Source organism: Thunnus thynnus, chromosome 24 (assembly GCF_963924715.1).
Source record: "Thunnus thynnus chromosome 24, fThuThy2.1, whole genome shotgun sequence".
NCBI lineage: Eukaryota > Metazoa > Chordata > Actinopteri > Scombriformes > Scombridae > Thunnus > Thunnus thynnus.
In genome coordinates this window covers 7,241,982-7,260,999 of record NC_089540.1, presented here as the reverse complement: position 1 = coordinate 7,260,999, position 19,018 = coordinate 7,241,982, and the positions used below count along the sequence as shown (strand labels likewise).

General features: G+C 39.0%; 1 long non-coding RNA gene across 3 annotated transcripts in view; it reads right to left on the bottom strand.

Moving 5' to 3' along the window:
* Positions 1 to 11,795, bottom strand: part of LOC137177397 (uncharacterized) — a 212,021-nt gene extending 200,226 nt beyond the window's left edge. For all 3 annotated transcript variants that reach the window (XR_010926101.1, XR_010926100.1, XR_010926102.1), the window contains exons 1-2: positions 11,564 to 11,795; positions 9,658 to 9,719 (exon numbers count right to left, since the gene is read on the bottom strand). This is a non-coding gene — a long non-coding RNA (uncharacterized lncRNA). The remainder of the gene's footprint in view (positions 1 to 9,657; positions 9,720 to 11,563) is intronic.
* Positions 11,796 to 19,018: the final 7,223 nt, after the last annotated feature.

Genomic DNA, 19,018 nt, shown 5'->3' with positions numbered 1-19,018 from the left:
CTGAAATTAAGGCTGTGTTCAGGGATGGGGGAGTTCAAATGCAAGGGGCTGCTCTCAGCTGTGAATCCCCCCCCAAAAAAGTTGAAAGCTTGTAGCCTGAGTCATGTACCAGTGCTTTGCTTGTTAGTTAGTTTCATGAAACCACAGAGAAACACTTATGGAATAGACCACCACAAAGTGGAAGAGCGCAATTAGACTGTGCATCTTAGCAAAATATTTGGTTCCAGTGACTACTCGCTGGACTAGTTAAAGAACTGCTGTAGCTGACTAGCTAACTGCTAACATGCCAGCCTGCCTCACATAGTCATTCACAATAGCTTCTTTCAATTTTCTCTGCCCTGGGCCATTTACTTCCCCTATGCAAGCTGTATTTCTTGTCCTTGTAATCTGGTATGAAAGGGTCATAAAAGTGGAATTATTTTTTCCTCCACAGACATCTTCCCATAGGCTCCTACTCCACCACCAAGCCACTTCATCAGTTTCAGTGCATCACTTCCAGGAGAATTTCCCCCATTTGCATAAAGCTGACATTTTTCAACTTTCCATCCCCGGTCACTTGCACGTCATCTGAAATCCCACAATGCCATGGGAAGCAAATCGCTCATGTCTTATAGAAAATGAATAGGAGCAAACTTTACATGACTTTTAGTGGGTCTTCATTGCTACTTCGACCCTGCATGTCATGCCCCTCTCTCCTCCCTTGTTTCCTGTTTACTGTATACTGTCAACTATCCATTAAAGGCAAAAAATGCCCAAAAATATATCTTTAAAAAAAGAAAAAATCCACTGATTGCAGTTTTAAATGCTGGTGTGAACAGCCTTTATTATTTAGATAAAGTGAGTTTCTGTTTGAAACAACTTTAAATGCTAATGTCATTATGGTACTTCCCTCTATGGCTGGATAGCTGCATATTTTTGTCATGCTGTGATTCATAATGCCAGTGTATCATATTTATACGAGACTACCGCACACATAATCTTAACCTCAGTTGTGATCTGCTAGCTGCAAATAGTTAAAAAAAAAAAGTCCTGGAAAATTATTTTATGAAAGCAGTTGGAGCTCTGAATGAAGCTGCAACACATGCTGGATTTTTAAGAATTGCTGCAGGTTACTCTGGGAAACGTAGGAAATCACCGAGGTAGAAGTAGATGAGGCAGCTTGAGGGGAAAGTGGGTGCACTGATTAAGTTTCTCAACAGTATTTCATTACAAAGCAGCCCATGACAACAGTGTAACAGAAGTGATTTTTTTTCCCCTCCCCTTTGAATACACATACACACATACAGGCATACACACACACAAACTGTACATTCTTGCACAAACATCACTTCCTCCGTTCTTGAGCTGACATGACTGGCACTGAATGGCAAACAGAATATCTGGAAATAGTCTGACAAATGGTGCGATTCCCGCCTTGGGAATTTCACCTCAGAGTCGTCTGTGTTGATGATTGAAAAGATACTCAGACACCAAACGACCTCCGAGCGCTTATTGTTGTCTTCCTGATTCATTATATGCGTATTCCCACAATGGGCTGTACGTGCGCTGCTTACGCCCGTTCAAATGCAAAAAGGCAAAGTTGAGTCCTAAACTTGTGGCACGTTGTTGCCCCGAGAGACACGCAAAGGACAAACATAAATCTTGTAAATGTACTTGATCCCTGCTACAGGCATTGTTGTGCATTAAAAAACACAGTGTGCTGGTGAGATTATGCCTCTGTGTGGATTCACTGGGATATGAATGAATAAGAATGCTTATACAGCGGAGATCATTCTAACTATAAACATGCAAAATTTTAAAGGTCCCCGGAACTGCATATTTGCAGTTAAATCCCCTTTTTTTTTACATTCATCATTCAGCTATGTGAGATATCAACATGTACGCTATTTTTGCATCTAAACAAGATCTGGCTGGGGGAAGGGAGCAAGTGTGTGTTGGCGCGTGTCGGCAAAAATCCTGGAGCACCCCCTCATGCTCCATTACAGATGAACAGGGGCCAACGGTGGAAAAAGCGGGCAGTTCCAAGTGGTGAGTGTTTGTAAATGAATACTAAGCAGCGTGGTGAAAACAACAAAGAAACAGGACTGACTTTGGTCATGCTGCTGCTTTAATTTATAACTAATATTGATATCCAGAATGAATAGTATTTTACTCCTCGCTGGCTGTAAAAAAAAATAAAATAAGGTTATGAATTTAGAATGTAGGGTCCAAATGTTGTACCTTGACTATCAGGAGATTATAATAGGACAACATGTTTAATAGTATTTCAGTATTCTTCATTTGTACTCTGTGGATGTAACACCATTTCTTAATATGCTCAGCAGCGTCTTCTGTTAGAACTTAATGACTTCAATTAAAAATTGTGATGAATACGAAACTAGCTCCATGTTATTTTCTGTCCTTAATTTGAATACACAATAAGACATATTATGCCCCCTGAAAGAAACTTATTTTTCGACACAGATTCCCTTCCTAAGTAGAAAAATTCGAGGGATTTAAGACAGCTTGTCACATTCACCGATTTTTCTCATGTTTAGAATTTTTTTCAAATTTGACGAGCGCTCCAGGCTCGCTTCCGTACGAGTCGCGGTCACATCTCCTTGGCCTTGGCCTCCTTCCCATTGTAGTCATGGACCACTTTGCATTAGGTAAAGACATTTTTTGGCATCATTTCTTTATTTCTGCCATGATACAGCTCTGTGGTGGCACGATGCTGACAGCTGTAGTAATATTTTCTCATTTTATTGGGTCCCCTAATAGCCTTCTTGCACTCCTAAATATCTTATGTTTGGAATACAGCTATAGGCTAATGCATGAGGCCCATTATGCATATTGTTTCTTTAAAGGGCTACTCCAGTGATTTCATTTTGCAAGTTTATAAAGTTGAGAGACTTTTAGTCCCTTGAATTGATCAAGCATCCTACATTTACCATAATGCATCTGATAGTATGTTTTCAATCTCCGTGCATACAGTTGGAAATGCAGACTTTCTTTTAGAATTGTTTTTATTTCCAACTGCAAGCTGATATAACACTTTAGAAATCTCCTCTAGAGTCACAGAAGACATTATATAAGTGTTCTCACAGGCAGAGTAGCACTCAATATGATGACTAAACTGACCTTTATGTGTAAATTAGTGGAATGCCCTGTTTAATGTTGTTTTTCATTCTTTAATTTTGCTTTGCAGTGTAAAAAATATCACAAATAATCATGAATCTTTAGTCCAAAATTGCGCATTTGGCTGTTGTCAGTGAGAACAAGCTACAAAAACATTGTGAAATATAAAAAATTAGTATTGTTTGATTAAAAAAAAAGATTTTGGAAAATAAACTTTAGTTCCAAACAGGCCAGAGAAATAATTAAAAAGCAAAATGTTTTTGTTCACTTTCCTGATCACAATTTTATGCCACATTACGCAGGGAATGTGCTGAATCAATATCATTAATTAGTTCCTCCTTCATCATTCATACATTTAGTTATTGAATTTGTTCGTCTGAAATATTACAAGCATGCCTGCTGCTTCACACTTTTTGCTCTCGCATCAAACCACATCTCGGCTGGGCGGCTCCGTTGCGGCGGCCATTTTGACTCTCTGCTTTAAAAAAGCATTTCGGATTGAGGATGTAAAACAGTACGAGTGGGAATAACACATACCCAAATGTTGACCTGGCAGACTACTACAGAACCTTAGTGAATGCTTCCTCGTGCAACACCTCTTTCTTAACTCCCAGTAGTGACTGCAGACACAACACACATTTTGGTGCTTGCTTTGATTGAAGCTTGCATGTGGCATGTAAGTGCAGTTAAAAAATGTCACCGTCTAACTACAAGGCCTGGATGCATTCCCTTGCAAGTACAGTCACAATACATCTTCTTAATAGTTCTTATTCCTGAGCCTCTGTGCTGCACTAAAAATGAATTACTGAGACAGTTTTGTCTTCACACACACAAAACCCGCACTAACTACTCATGGCTGACAGCAAAAAAAAAAAAAAAAATGTGTGAGACAACAGCAGGGGCCACATCATATGCAACAGTTGGCGACATGTGACGAGTTAAACCGCATTTACAGTTATCAGCCTGTCAGAAATAGAAGCGCACAACGGTGGGCAGGGTTTAACAACTCTCGCACGACTGTTATGTGCCTTGGCAGAGCTCGTACAAGTGTTTTCAAGCTCCGTGTGGGTGACGGGACTCTGTGTTCCCACAAGGAAACTCCATAATTCAGTGTTCCGCAGCTGTTGGTGCTACACTGTCTCAGACGAGTTGAGATTCAGAGAGGTTTCATTACCTCGATTGGATGGCGCTCATCAAGCCGTTCTTCAACACTTGTACCTGGCGTGCCGTCGGCGGGGTCAGTGTCACGGCGAGGGAGGACATTAGCATATAGATGATTAATGAGTGACGGTCTATTACTCCGAGTGGCCTTTTATTCATCAGTGAGAGACCTGCTCTCTTATAGGTTGAGTGAATTTAAAGCACATGAGTAACAGCTTGGTAACAAGCGTCAACAAATCGTGATCCTCAGCTACTCGGTATGTAAAAGCTGACAGGTTCTGGGCTCAATTCCCTTTGGAGCAACTTATGCTAAATATATATGTGCTTATGATACAGTACTTTGAGTTGAATTGCATCTCAAAGTACTGTTTTTTTTTTTTTTCTATTAAAATTCTGCTTACATTATCCTTTGGAGCCCTCATTTACAGACATGCCATTTACTCCTCGCCGCTGAAATAGAAATCACGCTATTTATCTCAGAGTTATAGGTTGGCTTGAATTAAAAAAAAAAAAAAAAACACCCAAAGCAGATGGGTTTTTTATGATTATAATATACAAAAATGTGATTTTTTTAAAAACTTATAGGCAGCAGCCGCATCCGCTGACTTACTTAAGAGGCTTTCCCCCCTACAAAGCCCAAGCTTTAACACATTCGCCTTAATATATTTCCTCTCATATTCCAGTGTCATTAGCTGAAGCCTTGGTAATAAGCCATGTGATATATCCCCCTTAGTTGCAGACCTTGGCTTGCAAATGAGAACTGGCACTGGGGGTTGGGGGTATTGTGCGTCTGAATTTATTTGAACTGATCAGAAACACAATTATGCCTTGCTCGCTCATAATAAACCGCAGTTAAGTGGGTTGGAGAATTCATTTATTTACATTAACTCTGTCGCCATTCGACAGTAATGGATGCCTTTCATTAATGAATGAAGGATTTCAGCTGGACTTGGCTCTCTTGTTCTGAAGCCTTTGGGAGAAGGGACGTGGGGGTGAGGTGGTGGGAGGGTGAGGGGGCGGCGGAGGAGAGAAAAAAGGGAAAACAATTGATAAACAAAAAACTTTTAGAGAGATTGTATCGAGCGATTTGGGAGTAATACTGCCAAGAAACAAATAGCCGAAAGAAATCCAAATCCTTACCTTTCTCCTCCCTTTCTCTCTCGTACACACACTGCTATTCATGTTCTAGCTCTCTCTGTCTAATTGAGGAAAATAAAAAGGTTTTCCCATTGATATTTTTTTCGCCTTGCTGATTTTAACAGAAAAAAAAAAAAGCACTGCTCCTAGCGGCCCACATGAAATTAATTCCTTTGGTAACAGTGATTTATAAAATGGAAGGGAGTGGTATGTGTATGTGTATACGTGTGTGTGTGTTCTTGTGCGTCATGGCCAGCGGCCTCAATGTCACCCATCGTTCTCTCTCTTGGCCTGGTGTTACAGACAGATGTCGCTTTATCTCCGTTCCTGCCAACCATTCGCCCACCCCACCGCTGCACTGAGCGCCCCTTACTAGGCACTAATCTCCGATTCGAATTAAAACATAATTGGGAATCATGAATCATTACTTTTTTTTCATGGACAGCACAGGCGATGCCCTGTCAACTTGATGCACTGCCTCCCTTGTATATTTATTAAAGGCCTTTTCAGTGCTGGACGCAACCTGCTATGTGCATATGGCTTAGACAGAGTGGGTGGGCCTGGAAGCTGCATGCAGTGTCTTAGTTAATGGTGATTCACATGCCCCAGGGTAACAGTTACCTTGACATTGCCTTATGAAGTACTGCATGGCTGTCTGAGCTCATATAATTATGTGTTATACATGGATTATCCAAGGTGAATGGATCTTAATATGTGCTACACATATTGTGCAGTGTGTGCTGTGCTGGTAACACAAGGCTGCTGTGATGTTCTTATTGTATTATTCTAAAAAAATGAACTTTTGTACATTGGATTTGGAGTAAGTTTAGTTCAATAGTTTGTATAAATAAATCAGTGCATTCAATAAAACACCATTTTCTTTCTGTATACTTCTCATGGAGCTAACTTGAAAAATATATTTTGTCTAGGAAAATTCTGATATCACTCTGCCTTGTATAGACAGTGTTGGTGTGAATTGAATGCTTACAGTCCCTAGTATAAGAGGGTGACTTTTTGGAATCTATTCCTTGTATACGCCCGCAGCTAAAAGTCTCCATCTATCTTTAAACTGCTTCCGAAATCACATCTCTTTTTTTTTTACGCTATATTGCTACCCCTAAAAGTATGGATTTCATAATGTCAAAGATCACAAATTATCCTTACGGCAACTTCTATGTACGCAGTTCCAGACTTTAAGTGAAAATTAATGATGTGGTAAATGAGAGGAAAAGGCACACCAGTGTCATAAACCGAGGCTGAATGTCAGGTTGTATCTTTTTTTTTATATATATATAATATTACAGCTACAGTATGCTGCCGTGGCCCTGTAACTGCGGATCTGTGTCACAGATCAAGCTGGTCTTTCATGTCTGTAGGCTGATTGACACCTTGCGGTTTGAGGGAACTGTCATGACTACAATTTTTATGCTGTTTTTTTCTCCTCTCTGCATATCTAACATTTCATTTTTTCATTTATTAAAGATCATTTATATTTACAAGGTTCTAACTATCATCAAAAAGGGTCCACACTGATTTAATGGAATCTTGAGCTACAATAAAGAACATCTTCTGCTATGTTTTCAGACTCACATGATAAATCATCAGTATGCTAAATGCTAACATTAGAACTGCATGCTCACAATGGCGGTTAACATTGTTGCTATATTTATCATCTTAACACAAAATACAGCTGAAGCCGATGGGAATTGCAGTTTTGCAGGTGTCACTCATAAACAAAAGTATTACACAAATTACAATTTTGACCTGATGATGGCTCTACATGGAAAAGTCAGGGGATCGTCAAAGTAATTACAGATCATCCCAAAGGGGGGGGGGGCATGAATATGTGTCCCGAACGTCATGACAATTCATCCAGGAGAGATTTCAGTCAAAACATCACCATCGTGCTGGCATCGGAGGAAAAGTCTTAATTCTCTGGGGTTATGAACGGCTGTAGAAAATCCCCTGCTACTTTTGTTTTTTCCACTTACATGTGTTGTGGTTTTTGGTGTGGGGGTTGTATGACAGAAGAGTCCCCCAAGTTTCACCAGGATGTGTCATTCTTCTACAATCAAAAACCATCACACTCATTAAAAAGATGCTACGTGCTGTAAAGATGCACTTGTACTGAATGTAAAATTGAAGTCAACAACTTCCCATTCATCTCTGTTTGGTTGTATTAAGCTACTACAGCAGTAACTGCGCTGACTATTAGCTAATAGTGATTCACATACCCTCAAGTAAATGTTACCCTTTGGCCTGGGAAGTAGGCCACAGCTGTCTTGCTTCATTTGAGGATAAAGAGGTAAAATACTGCGGCTTGTATCTTCTGGAAACCCAAGTGACAGCACATTAAAGAAAAAAAAATTGATTTCCCCATCGCCAGTTGTGTTATGTTGACATTTTTAATGCTTTTTGAAAAACTCTCTGCACACATGGAACAATGCCAGCTCTCAGTTATAATATACCTGTGCCAATTAATTAATATAAAGCAAAAAATAGATTTTTTTTTCTTCCTTTGCTGCATTAGACAGCATTGGAGTGATTATTGGCTTAGAGAGTGTGGGTGGGCCTGTGAAGAATACCATGTCTTAGCCAATACTGACTCATATGCCCTTAAGTGAAAGCTGCCCCGACTTCACTTTATGAAGTAGAGCACAGGCGTCTTGGTTTGAGCAAGCAAATGATGTATTGGATATGCAATAAGAACATGCACTGTGTAGATAACAAGGTTCCTTCAAGGTGGGTACGTTTGTATGGTTGTTTGTGTGAGAGAGAGTCTGCAAGTGTATATGTTTGTGAGTGTGTGTGTGTGTCTTTTTTATGATGTATAGGCAATGCAAATGAACACATGTTCATTGCAGTTTTCTATAACAGATGTTATAGAGACAGAGATGACCTTATTTGCAAAAAAAAACACACCTCTAGCAATCAGTTTTGTGCACAGGATCAAAGCATCATATCAACTTCATAGATAAGTCGAGTTTATTTCAGAAAAGAGCAGCAAGCTGCCAACTGAAGCAGGTAAATATAGTTATATTCTCATTTTAAAAGGCTTCCCGGCCTCACGTGCAGCTCTGAGGATCAGTGTCCACCAAATGGCACATGCTATAAAAGATACAGTAGCGGCTTCAGGCTAGCAGGCTGCTAATGTTTCTATGTCAGATACTCTCAATTCTCCATGCAAAATTTTTAAAAAATCTCCACCCAGTAATGAACTTTAATGAGCCATTCTTTCTGTTTTCATATCCTATTATACCCTGTGACCAGGGGGTCACTTTTTCACAAGCTTCACTCTCACTAGTACATCACAGCTCCCACCTGGACCTTTCACAGACCATTTTGCGATTTCTCCAAAGCAAGCATTGGGTTTGATTTGTTTGGGCATGCATAATTGCACCGAGTTCAATTGAAAATCCCCACCACAACACCATTCATGGGTTATCCATAATAGTGCAATCAATATTTATTAATGCAGCTGGTACTTTCCAAAATCTAGGTAGTAGAGAATCAAAGCTCTCTGCTTGTTCTTCCACTGGATCACACAATTACCCACTTTATGAATATAGAAGATGTTTGTTGTGGGGCAGGTGGAAGTAAATCGAAGCAAGTCCAAGTCTAAAGTGTTGACAAAGCAAGCAAGTCATGTCTTAAATCCACTTAAATACTTGAAAAACTCACAATTGGCTTGTCAAAATCAAGTTGCAAGTCAGTTGCATTTGAACATTTTCCTTTTAAAGCACTGGAAAACTTGGTTTAAAATCTTAAATCCTCCCCCTCCGCTCACAGATGTGTTTTGCTTATTGTTACTTCATTTGGATGTTTAAGCTTCACTGTGCAGAATGATATATGTGCAGAATTGGTTTTCACATTCGTCTGCTGAAAGTGGAAAATGTATCAATGCTCATAGGAAATGTGAGTCTGGTGGAACTATGAGCAGGATTTGTGACATCACAACTAATTTGGAGCCAATCGTGGTCTTACACTATGTGGGTTCAGTGCAGGTAAGTGCAGAGGAGATGTCATTTTAAGGAATTTAATGAGATAATTGAACTTTGTTGTGGAAAAAAAACATATCAAACACAAATTATTATCTTAAAACATGTCTGGAGGGGATCTTAAAGTAGTTTTCTATCACTTGAAATATTCACCACTAAAGGAGAAACAATAAAACTTAAAAGTTTCAATTAAAAAAACATTGTCATTATTCATAAAGAGTTTAATAGTCAAAACTTTGCTCACCTGCTTCTTCAGAACTGTGTGGGTATATGGTTTGATCAGATGTGACTCTCAGTGCTGGCAACCTAAACAAACAAAAAGACAAATACAGAAATCTCATGTGAATGAACCAAAAACTGTTCTAACCTTAACAGAAAACTGTTTAAGTGGTACTCTATCGCTAATAGTAAGAAGCTAATAGAGAGGATAGGTATTCAGGGCCTTTAAGGTTATGTTTATGGTGTTTTCACATAGCAGGGACCAAAGTCATTTCAATGCATTGCAAACATCACTGACTGATCATGTTAACTGAGATACCAGGGGGCTCAAACTGCAAATCCACCATCCCAGTCACCACCTATCTTATCAGTTTACCCTATTACAAAAGTCTTTATACACCTTCCAATATTGCCAGTCTGCACACACAATTTCTTAAAGCATGCACGCCATTCCATTATGCTAATCGGAATTCTATTATGCTAATCCCATTTCCCAAATTTTGTTGTAGTTGAACCAAAGAGATAAGTGAGGAGACATGATTGCATTAGAGAGCGAGTTGTTACTTTTTTAACCGTATTGAAAAAGTTTTTTTTCTTTTTTAATAAAAGACCTAACACCTCCTCCCACCAACCTCACTCCCCAACTCCTCAACTCCCCAACTCCCCAAAACTTCACAGCACTTTTTGTTGTGGAGCATGAAGGTGGAGGGAGTTCAGAGTTGGGTTTCGGTGTATATATGCTGGATAAATTGTCCTGTGAAATCAGTGAGAAAGACTCAGGGACATGGGGACAAAGGGATGAAAACATCTAACTTGGAGCTCAGGTAGCAGCAGCAGCGCCCTGTTGAGAGCCAAAAGCATGCTGTTGAGGAAAACTTCAACTTTAACCTCAATGGTGCCTTTTCAGTTTAAAATAGTTTACTGTACCTTCCAACTTCAAGGTGCTTCAGGTACAAACATTCAAGCCCATCTTCTTTCAGGTTTTTTTTTCCTCTCAGGCTCTGCTCCTGTTGTCATGGCTTTCTAGTTTTGTATTTTTCTGCTCTTTTTTTTTTTTTTTCCCCTCTGTATTTTGTTGCACTTGTAGCTCGCTGCTTACATGAAAGAATAAATGCTTCACCAAAGCCATGCCCGTGGCTTGTTGGATTAAAGTTTTTTTGTGCTAAACAAGACAGGATATCATGTATTTCTTCTTTTTTATTTTCACATTCTTCTTAGTTTGTGATCCCGTTTGCTTCTAATCCCTAAAAAAAAAAAAGTTTCTATTTCAGTCTAAAATACACCTTAAAAAGTGAATTCGCACAAAACAATCCAATGTTCTCAACCAGTCACTTGATATTTGCGGGTGCAAACAATGCATTCCAGGGCTGAAGATCAAAGAACAACAAGTCTGATGAGTTTTATCTCACAGAATCGAAAACGGCTGCTCCGTGACTGATTGGAAGCAGTTTCCCTCAAGTCACAGTATCTTTGATTTAGCCTTTAGTTCTGAATGTTTGCTATTTTTCTATAACCCATAAGATGCTAACATCCCTGTAAAACTCCCTCGCTTCACTCAAAGCATTATGCTTTCTCTTTATGGCTCTCCGGATGGTTCTTTTAGCAGTGAAAAAGCACTTCCTCGTGTGCAAAAAAAAATCTTCCGATGTCATAATTTATATGAAGTCTCTTTTATGGCGCATCTGAAATGTTGATGGTAACTGCTGCAGAATTTCCCTCAGATGCATAAAATCTGTTTTTAATGCTTTGCTCGGAGAATGTATAAATCTAAACAGGGAGATACTGGGTTAGGGGGCACTCTATCAGTCATTTTGAGGGCTTTGTGGAAAGATTGTAGTTGAGATAAAAGCTGCAATTTGTATTAAAGAAAAGTATATATTTTCGTTTTCCTTTCGTTAAGTTAACATTTTGCTATGATGGTTGTTTCTTACATATTCTTGGGGTCTCCAAGGACACCAGTAGAGTAGTTATACTTTTGCATGCAGGACAGCAAACATCTTTTAGCTCTGGTCCCTAAATGAAAAAAAAAAAAAAAAAAAACATCAGTCAGATATCAGTCACACTTGCTGGTTACTGAATGTCACCATAGATTATTTTGCATGGAAGGAGGCCACTGAAACACATCATGCACACACTCCCCCCCCCCCACACACACAAACACACACACACACACACAGACAGCCAAATGCCAGCATGGATTGTTGGTCAATAAGATATGACATCCGTGTTGTCAGTGTTTGTGGAGAGGCCTGTCAGAAACGCCGACTCGCCAACACAGATGAGGTCACGTGACTCGCCGGCTTGTGGGTGATTTGTCATCTCAGAAGTGACAGGGTCAGAGGGGGATAGTGTTAGATTGTCGACACTCTTGTGTGTGTGTGCGTGTGTGTTTGCCTTTTGCAGTGAATATTGTATATTTCGTGTCTCTTCATGCGAACATGAGTTTGCTGTCAGGAGTGAAAAAAGAGAAAATTAAAACATACGTTTCCCGCTGCAGGGTACGCTTCATGTATACCCTAGTAAACAGTACACAGTGGAAATTAGCTCAATGAAGGTTTTTCCTTGTTTCTGATCTTTTGTTCGAGTTGGTGATGACTTCATCAGCAGACGGTGGCGCCGGTAACAAAGAGACAAACAGCAAAGACGGTCGCTCTTTGTCTTAACTGCATTTCTTACTACCACCTCTGTGCACAAAAGAGCCAGTTCTGGGAATTAAGCCAAGCTGCTGCGGGCACTGAAAATGTGACAGTTGTCTCACGTGAATGATACACAGTACAGTAAGATTTTTCATCTATCGTCATGGCAACGCTGGTGAATTCTGGCCAGTGTTTGAATACGACTTGCATGTAGGTCAGAGGGCTTGTGATGTTTTTTTTTGCAGATGAGGATTTGGGGGGGGGGGGGAAATAAAAAGCGACACCATGCAGCTTTTTGCTTTTCACACTCATTAGAAGCCATCAGCTCTGTGTCACACATAAGAGGGAAAGGATCTGAACTGGGACAACATTAGCTGTAGACACTGATGCGCACCTGTAGCTAAGGAGGCAGGTGACAGAAGCTTGTTTATTTAGGGTGGTTTACCGGTAAGCTGTAAGTTTTCAAGTTTTGCTCCTGTGCAAGCTTTGTTGTGCGTATAGAAAACGTCCCTTTACATGTTTTCATGGAACAAGCTCTGCAAAGTCTTTGAGAGGGAATGATTTTATTGTAAAAGTTTTGTCTTTAAGTTGGCAGCAAAAAAAAAAAAAAAAAAATTTTAAAGAATTTTTTAAAAAGAATTTCACAAACCAGACTGTACTTTCTGCACATTTTCATTATCCTTCTGTAATATTGCACTGTGTCCCCTTCCATCTACTGGCTGACTTGCAGCCTTTTGATTATACTGGTGAGAAAATTGCAATAAAATGTGGGAAGCCTTGTCCAAGTAGAGGGACCCCCTCCCCCCCATTTTCACCCTCCCCACACCTACCCCACTGCTCCTTTCAGGTAATTTATTTTTCTTTGCATACAAAATGTGTTACTCCGAGTGAAATATCAGTTGCTTCTCAGCTTGCTCCAGTCTGGGTTATATTTCATTCTGGTGGGATATTTTATACATAATAATTAGAATTTACAAGCATTCTCGGACTCTTACTCTGTCTTTCAACAATGCGGTGGGGAGTGAGGCTCAATTTTCTAATGAATGTGACTGAAATGGATGCAAAGCTGACTATGAAATGTCAAAACAAAGGGAACTGTGGAGAATAAACACTTTAACCCTAATTTATCCAGGCATTATGAATACATAGTGTGTGCTGATGCTATATCTGCTTGGCGAAAATACATACGAAGAAGAAAGCTCTGTGTTGTTTGTAGTTTGGCACAGCAGGGTCACATAAAATTGCATGGTGCCACACAGCTAATATGATACTGTAGCGTCTTCCATCTTGGATTCTCTCTATTCTTTAAAGGTCAGAACTGTCACAACAGTTTGTCATTTTAAAAGAGTGCAAATTTTGGATGTCAAAGTTCTTCAAAGTTTAAATCTCCTCAAAAACACTGTACAAACTGACTTGTTTTTTTGCATGCGAACCAGACCAGGAAGTAGCGTGCCCTTTATGTATCAAGGTGGGAATTTTTGCCTGAAGAAGAATATAACTTTTTAGATACTAATGTATGTAAACCTGTGTTTGACATTAACTATGAATTTGTGGAGCCGTTGCTTTGCACTCTTGAGTATTTAAACCTTTGAGTTTGGTTCATTCATGGTGAAAATAACTCTGGACCACGTGGAAACACAGCTCTCGGTCCTCCTCATTCTCAGCTGCAATGTCTTTGAACGGAAGAAAGCACCTCCATAATGTTATTGGTATAAGGAAATGACTCACACTTTTTCTGCAGGTCTTGTTTGTGACATAACTGCATGCATACCTAACAGACTTTGCTAAAGGTAAAAACAGAATGGATTTCTTTAACTTGCTGGCAGAACTGTTACACAAGCTGCTTTTAAGTGCAGTTAAGTTGTTGTTGGGTTTGAAGCACTATGGCGCAGACTAAAGGAAAAACTCTTCTCAGTGTGATCCCAAACAATCAATTGTACTTTGTTGTCCATTCAGTGGAACCCGTGATCTAGTCCTGTAGGCTCGCTGTCTGCAGCACTGACTCCAGAGTTCTCTCTCTTTACCCTACAACTTATCCCCCCTGGTGGATAACCTTCACAAATTCCCCCTAAGTTCCCCTTCTCCCTCTTGGATACTTCCAATCCGAATCTCCAGCGGCGGTCCACAAACCTGCGAAGACAATGATTCCCTCTTTATACGTCAATGTCCAACAATGCCCTGTTTGTGCTCTCCATCTCTCTGTGGCATCCAGCTCAACATGTGGTCTACTCTGTTTTCCCTTCTGACTCACCCAGGGTGGAAGTCATCGTCTAAATTGTAATTGTTACCGCTCATGAAAAAAAAAAAAAAAAAAACATAATGGAAACTCCTGGTGTGAACAAATTGTTCCACTATCATGAAATTTCTCTTTCTTCTTCTTCTCTCTCTCTCTCTCTCCGGTGTGAACCAGTGTGAGAGTGTGATAAAGAGTACAAATTGTTCCTTCTACCGTATAGAAGGTTCTGACTGCTAAGAGGCTGGGATGAAACTTTTTGAATGTCCCACATTTTGTCCCGCTTTTCTTCCTGGATGAACTTTTTTTTATTTATTTATTTATTTATTTATTTTTTAAGTAGTGTGTGATTGCAAGCCATAATGAATGAAGCCTCAAGCTTTTTGGAACATTGACTGAATATAATTAAGCTCCATTTATTCAGAGTCAAATTAATAAGCTATCGTCTGCTCCCTGGCATTTCTGGGGAAAAAAAAAAGTTGAAGGGAAAAATAGCTGACTGGTTTGAGGTACAATCAATACTGGGCGACACATCGGAATGTCTGCATTTCCATTTTTGATTTTTTTAAGCTTTGGTTGACACTTGCCTTACTGTAGTAAAGGTTAAGATGATTGATAACACATCAGTCAATGGTATGAATAAATATGTGTTACATGAGGTAAATATGATTGCTTATTGATTTATGACAGTGCTTTTAACAGGAATATTGAGCATATCATTATATCAGTGCATTGATTATTGTTATTGCATATAATTAAACATTCTGTTTTCTTTAGAATTTTCATTTCTATCCATTGTTTTCACTTAACTCTGCTTTACATATGCCACAATTTCATAGAGCCCATTCAGGTAGTTGAATGCAATCTAATAACGGCAATCAAACCCTTTTCATTGTGTTGCTACTACTTTGCCCCTTATGTTTGATTGTGAATAGCAGAAATACATCATTCATAGTGGAAAAACGGCATTATGTTGGAATAAGATGTGAGAATAGTTTCTCAAGTCCTTTTATGGTCTCACCCAATGACACAGTTATTATTATTTCAATCATCACCCTCAACCAAATGATTGAGATGTCATGTTATATGGACAGCAACAATCTGTTGACAGTCTGCATTATTTGTGCTAGTGAAAGTGAACATAAATAAAACATTTTTCATATAACATAACAATGCAAAGAAACACTTTATGTGTTTTTTAAAATACAGACATATGATTGGGGGGAAAAAAAGAATGATTGTGTTGTTAAAGTTAACAATGTTGTCACGCAATTCACACAATATGATCACCTTTAAAAGCTTGACCAAAAACCATGTGCCATGAGTGACTTTTCTGCTGCTAACTTAGGATGTTTTCAGAGCTGCGTATTTTAGTCTGGTTAAGTCAGACTCTGGTTCATTCTCAGGATCTGTTTGGGCAGGTCTGAACACAGCAATTGTACTCAGGTGTGGACCAAAACTGTACCGAGACCCTTTGAGGATGTGGTGTTGGCCTATTCCCAATGTGATCCAACCTTGATCCCGGCCAACCACTAGGCATACAAGTTTGAGCTAAAAGGCTCAATATGCTTTGCATATTGGGATGCAGGCAGCAACTAGCCGGAGAGTGAATGAGGTTCGACCTGGACTAACAACGAAGTACATTGCATTTTGATATTTGGCAGATAGGACCTTATTCAGGACTTTCTCATGAGGATTGTAGTGATGCATTTTGGTTCACTAGGATTTTTCTCTTTGTGAAAAGAAACTGAAACAATGGGAAAATGCACCAAATATACTAACCGGACCAGAGCAAATTAACTTTAGGTTTGAAAATACCCTTAACGGAAGGAAGCCATATAAGAAAAGGTCTGATTTTTACAACTGCAGTAAACCCTGAGGATTTCTGTGGGGTCTAACATACTTCACCTGAGTGCTCAATCAGCTACAGTCAGTACAACACATTTTTCAACAAGATATCACAATTAAATCTTCCAACAGTTGAGAAAGCCATTAATGCGTTAAACCCCCACTAGGAAATAGTTGGACTAAGAAAACTGGTTTTCTTATCGGTAAAATAAATAGATAACTAAATAAAGTCAATTCTTTTAGCAGAAAAAGAAACATGTTTTGCATTTTCTCCTCTGGCTGTTTTTCTTGTCTTTCTTTTCAAACGTTTGGTACCTCCAAGCTTTGCTCAATGCACACATCACAATTACTACAGTTACTAGATAGCATAAACGTAACTATAGGTCATTTTGCCAGCCTAAATGTTCAGACTTATACTGTTGTTTTTCTTGTGAGGACGGGCTAGCCTGTAAACTAAATATTTGCTGTGAGATCAAAAATTCTTTAATACAGACAAATCCATCAATAGTTGCGTATTATGGGAGGAACAGGGTAGAATAAGAATGTCTAGATTAAGACACAATCAACTCTTCTCCTCTTGCTAGATTGTTTCAGTGGAAAGCTTAAAAAAGATTTATTAAATTTGATATGCCATTCTACTGATATTAGCATACATATTATTAAAGATATTAGGAATTCAATGAAAAGATGACACGCTTTTTTTGAAAGATGGTGATATAAAAACCATGATATAGCTTATAAATACTGTGCACAAGGACTTATTTCACTAGTTCTAACATATCTGAAGAAAAGATTACCATCATCCTTTTTTATATTAAAAAGATGAATTTGAACTCATGTGAGCTTTTCTGGAAAATTTACTGGTGCATAAAGTATAACATCTGATTACCAAGCTTCAAGTGCCAAGAATCATCATATGTGGGGGGAAAAAAAAGAAGAATCAAGACTGGCTTCTTTGAAAATGATCACCCAAGACCTATTCTATTTATCTGATAACAAGCATAGCTCATTTAAAAAAAAAAAAGTAATAATTTCTTTGCCAAGCAGATTGAAACCTCGCTGCGAGCCACTTACATGCGTTTCCACTCCGTTTTTCCTCAGATTTATGATTACCTGTATGAATAAGTATTTCATCAGGAGCTATTTTTTTCTGCTCATCAGGGCTTGGAAAGGCCTTGATTTGTGATGGGCTTCGTGTAATGACACTAGCAGAAGATGAAGTCGCATTACAGCTGTCTGCCGTGATCGTTTGTCATCAGAATGGCACCATTAACAAAATCTGGGCAGGTATCAGTCAACTGGCTTAGGCGCTTTCATCATTACTGTGACACTCATGTGTCTATGTCTGTGTTATGTATTAGGGGATTAAAAACAGGATCTCAAATTGGAGAAAAAAAAAGGGATATTTTTTGTGTTTGAAGCAGCGTACATACAATCAAAAGACATATTGAACCTATTAACTCTACACAATTGAAATCTCAATTCACACTCGCAAGAAAAAGTCACATACTGTTCCTATCCTTAATTATAGTCCCCACTATGTCTGAATTCCTGTCTATGCATAAGGTAGCCATTGGGTGATGACCGGGAGTTGAAACACCGTATGCCGCTGAATAAATCATGCGGTAAAAAAAAAGTGGAAGCGGTACTTGTTTTTCATTTTATCTTGTGTGAATAACAGTGCACACAGCCACATGAATAATTCTAGCAGGTGCCATTGTTTTTGTGTCTTCTCCTGCAAAGAAGCCATTGCGAGGATCCGGGCAGGTATCAGTCACTTGCTCATGGCATTTTCATCTTCTCTGTGACATGAGATTGTGTGGGTGTGACACCAGACTGATGTATTGGGAGTGATTGCAGCTCAGCTCTAACTGCTCACAAGATGATTTCAAAAGAAATCATTCTTCCCTGAGGCTGAATTTTCCTTGAATTATATCAACTTAAAAAAAAAAAAATGTTATGTTGCCTTCAGGAGTGTTAGACCTTTAAACTCTACCTATACCTGCATGTGTTTGGCAAGATTGGAATGGTCAGGCTTTTCTCACATCCTCAGCTTTCTATTTGAAATGAAACCAGAGATGCCAAGGGTTCTGTCAGCAACAAATAAAGTTAAGGAGGAAGTGTAGCTGACAGGGAAATGTAGATAATAAAGGTCTCTAGACACCTCAATATTCAATGGTGATGTAACTGGTGCTAACATAACTAAATGTCAGATTTAATACATTGCTCAGTGTGGACGCTACAACAGCTTAGGTGAGACATAAAAAAAAAAACATTGTTATATATTGTAACCCTGATTCACTAGGCAGAGTCCTCTAACATGGTTATACAGGAAAGATTTTCTGAATCACTGCAGTAAAAAGGCTTCACAGGCTTAGAGGGTGACGCCCAAAAACTGCTGTGACACTGGCAGAAAAATGTTGGACCGCATCACTTACAATCATGCAAAGATAACCTCACTTACACAAAGAGGCTAATGAACGCATAGTCCAATGGTACATTTGTTTAGACCATTGGAAACAATGGTTAGTCTCCTTTTTGTCTTTTGTCTTTCTGTGGTGTTTTATTGACTTTATTACTCTTCTAATGTCCATTATGAGAGAATATGTCCATGCCAGAAGCGTGAAGTGGTGCAAAATAAAGTCAATAGTGCTTTGTGACCTTTTTTA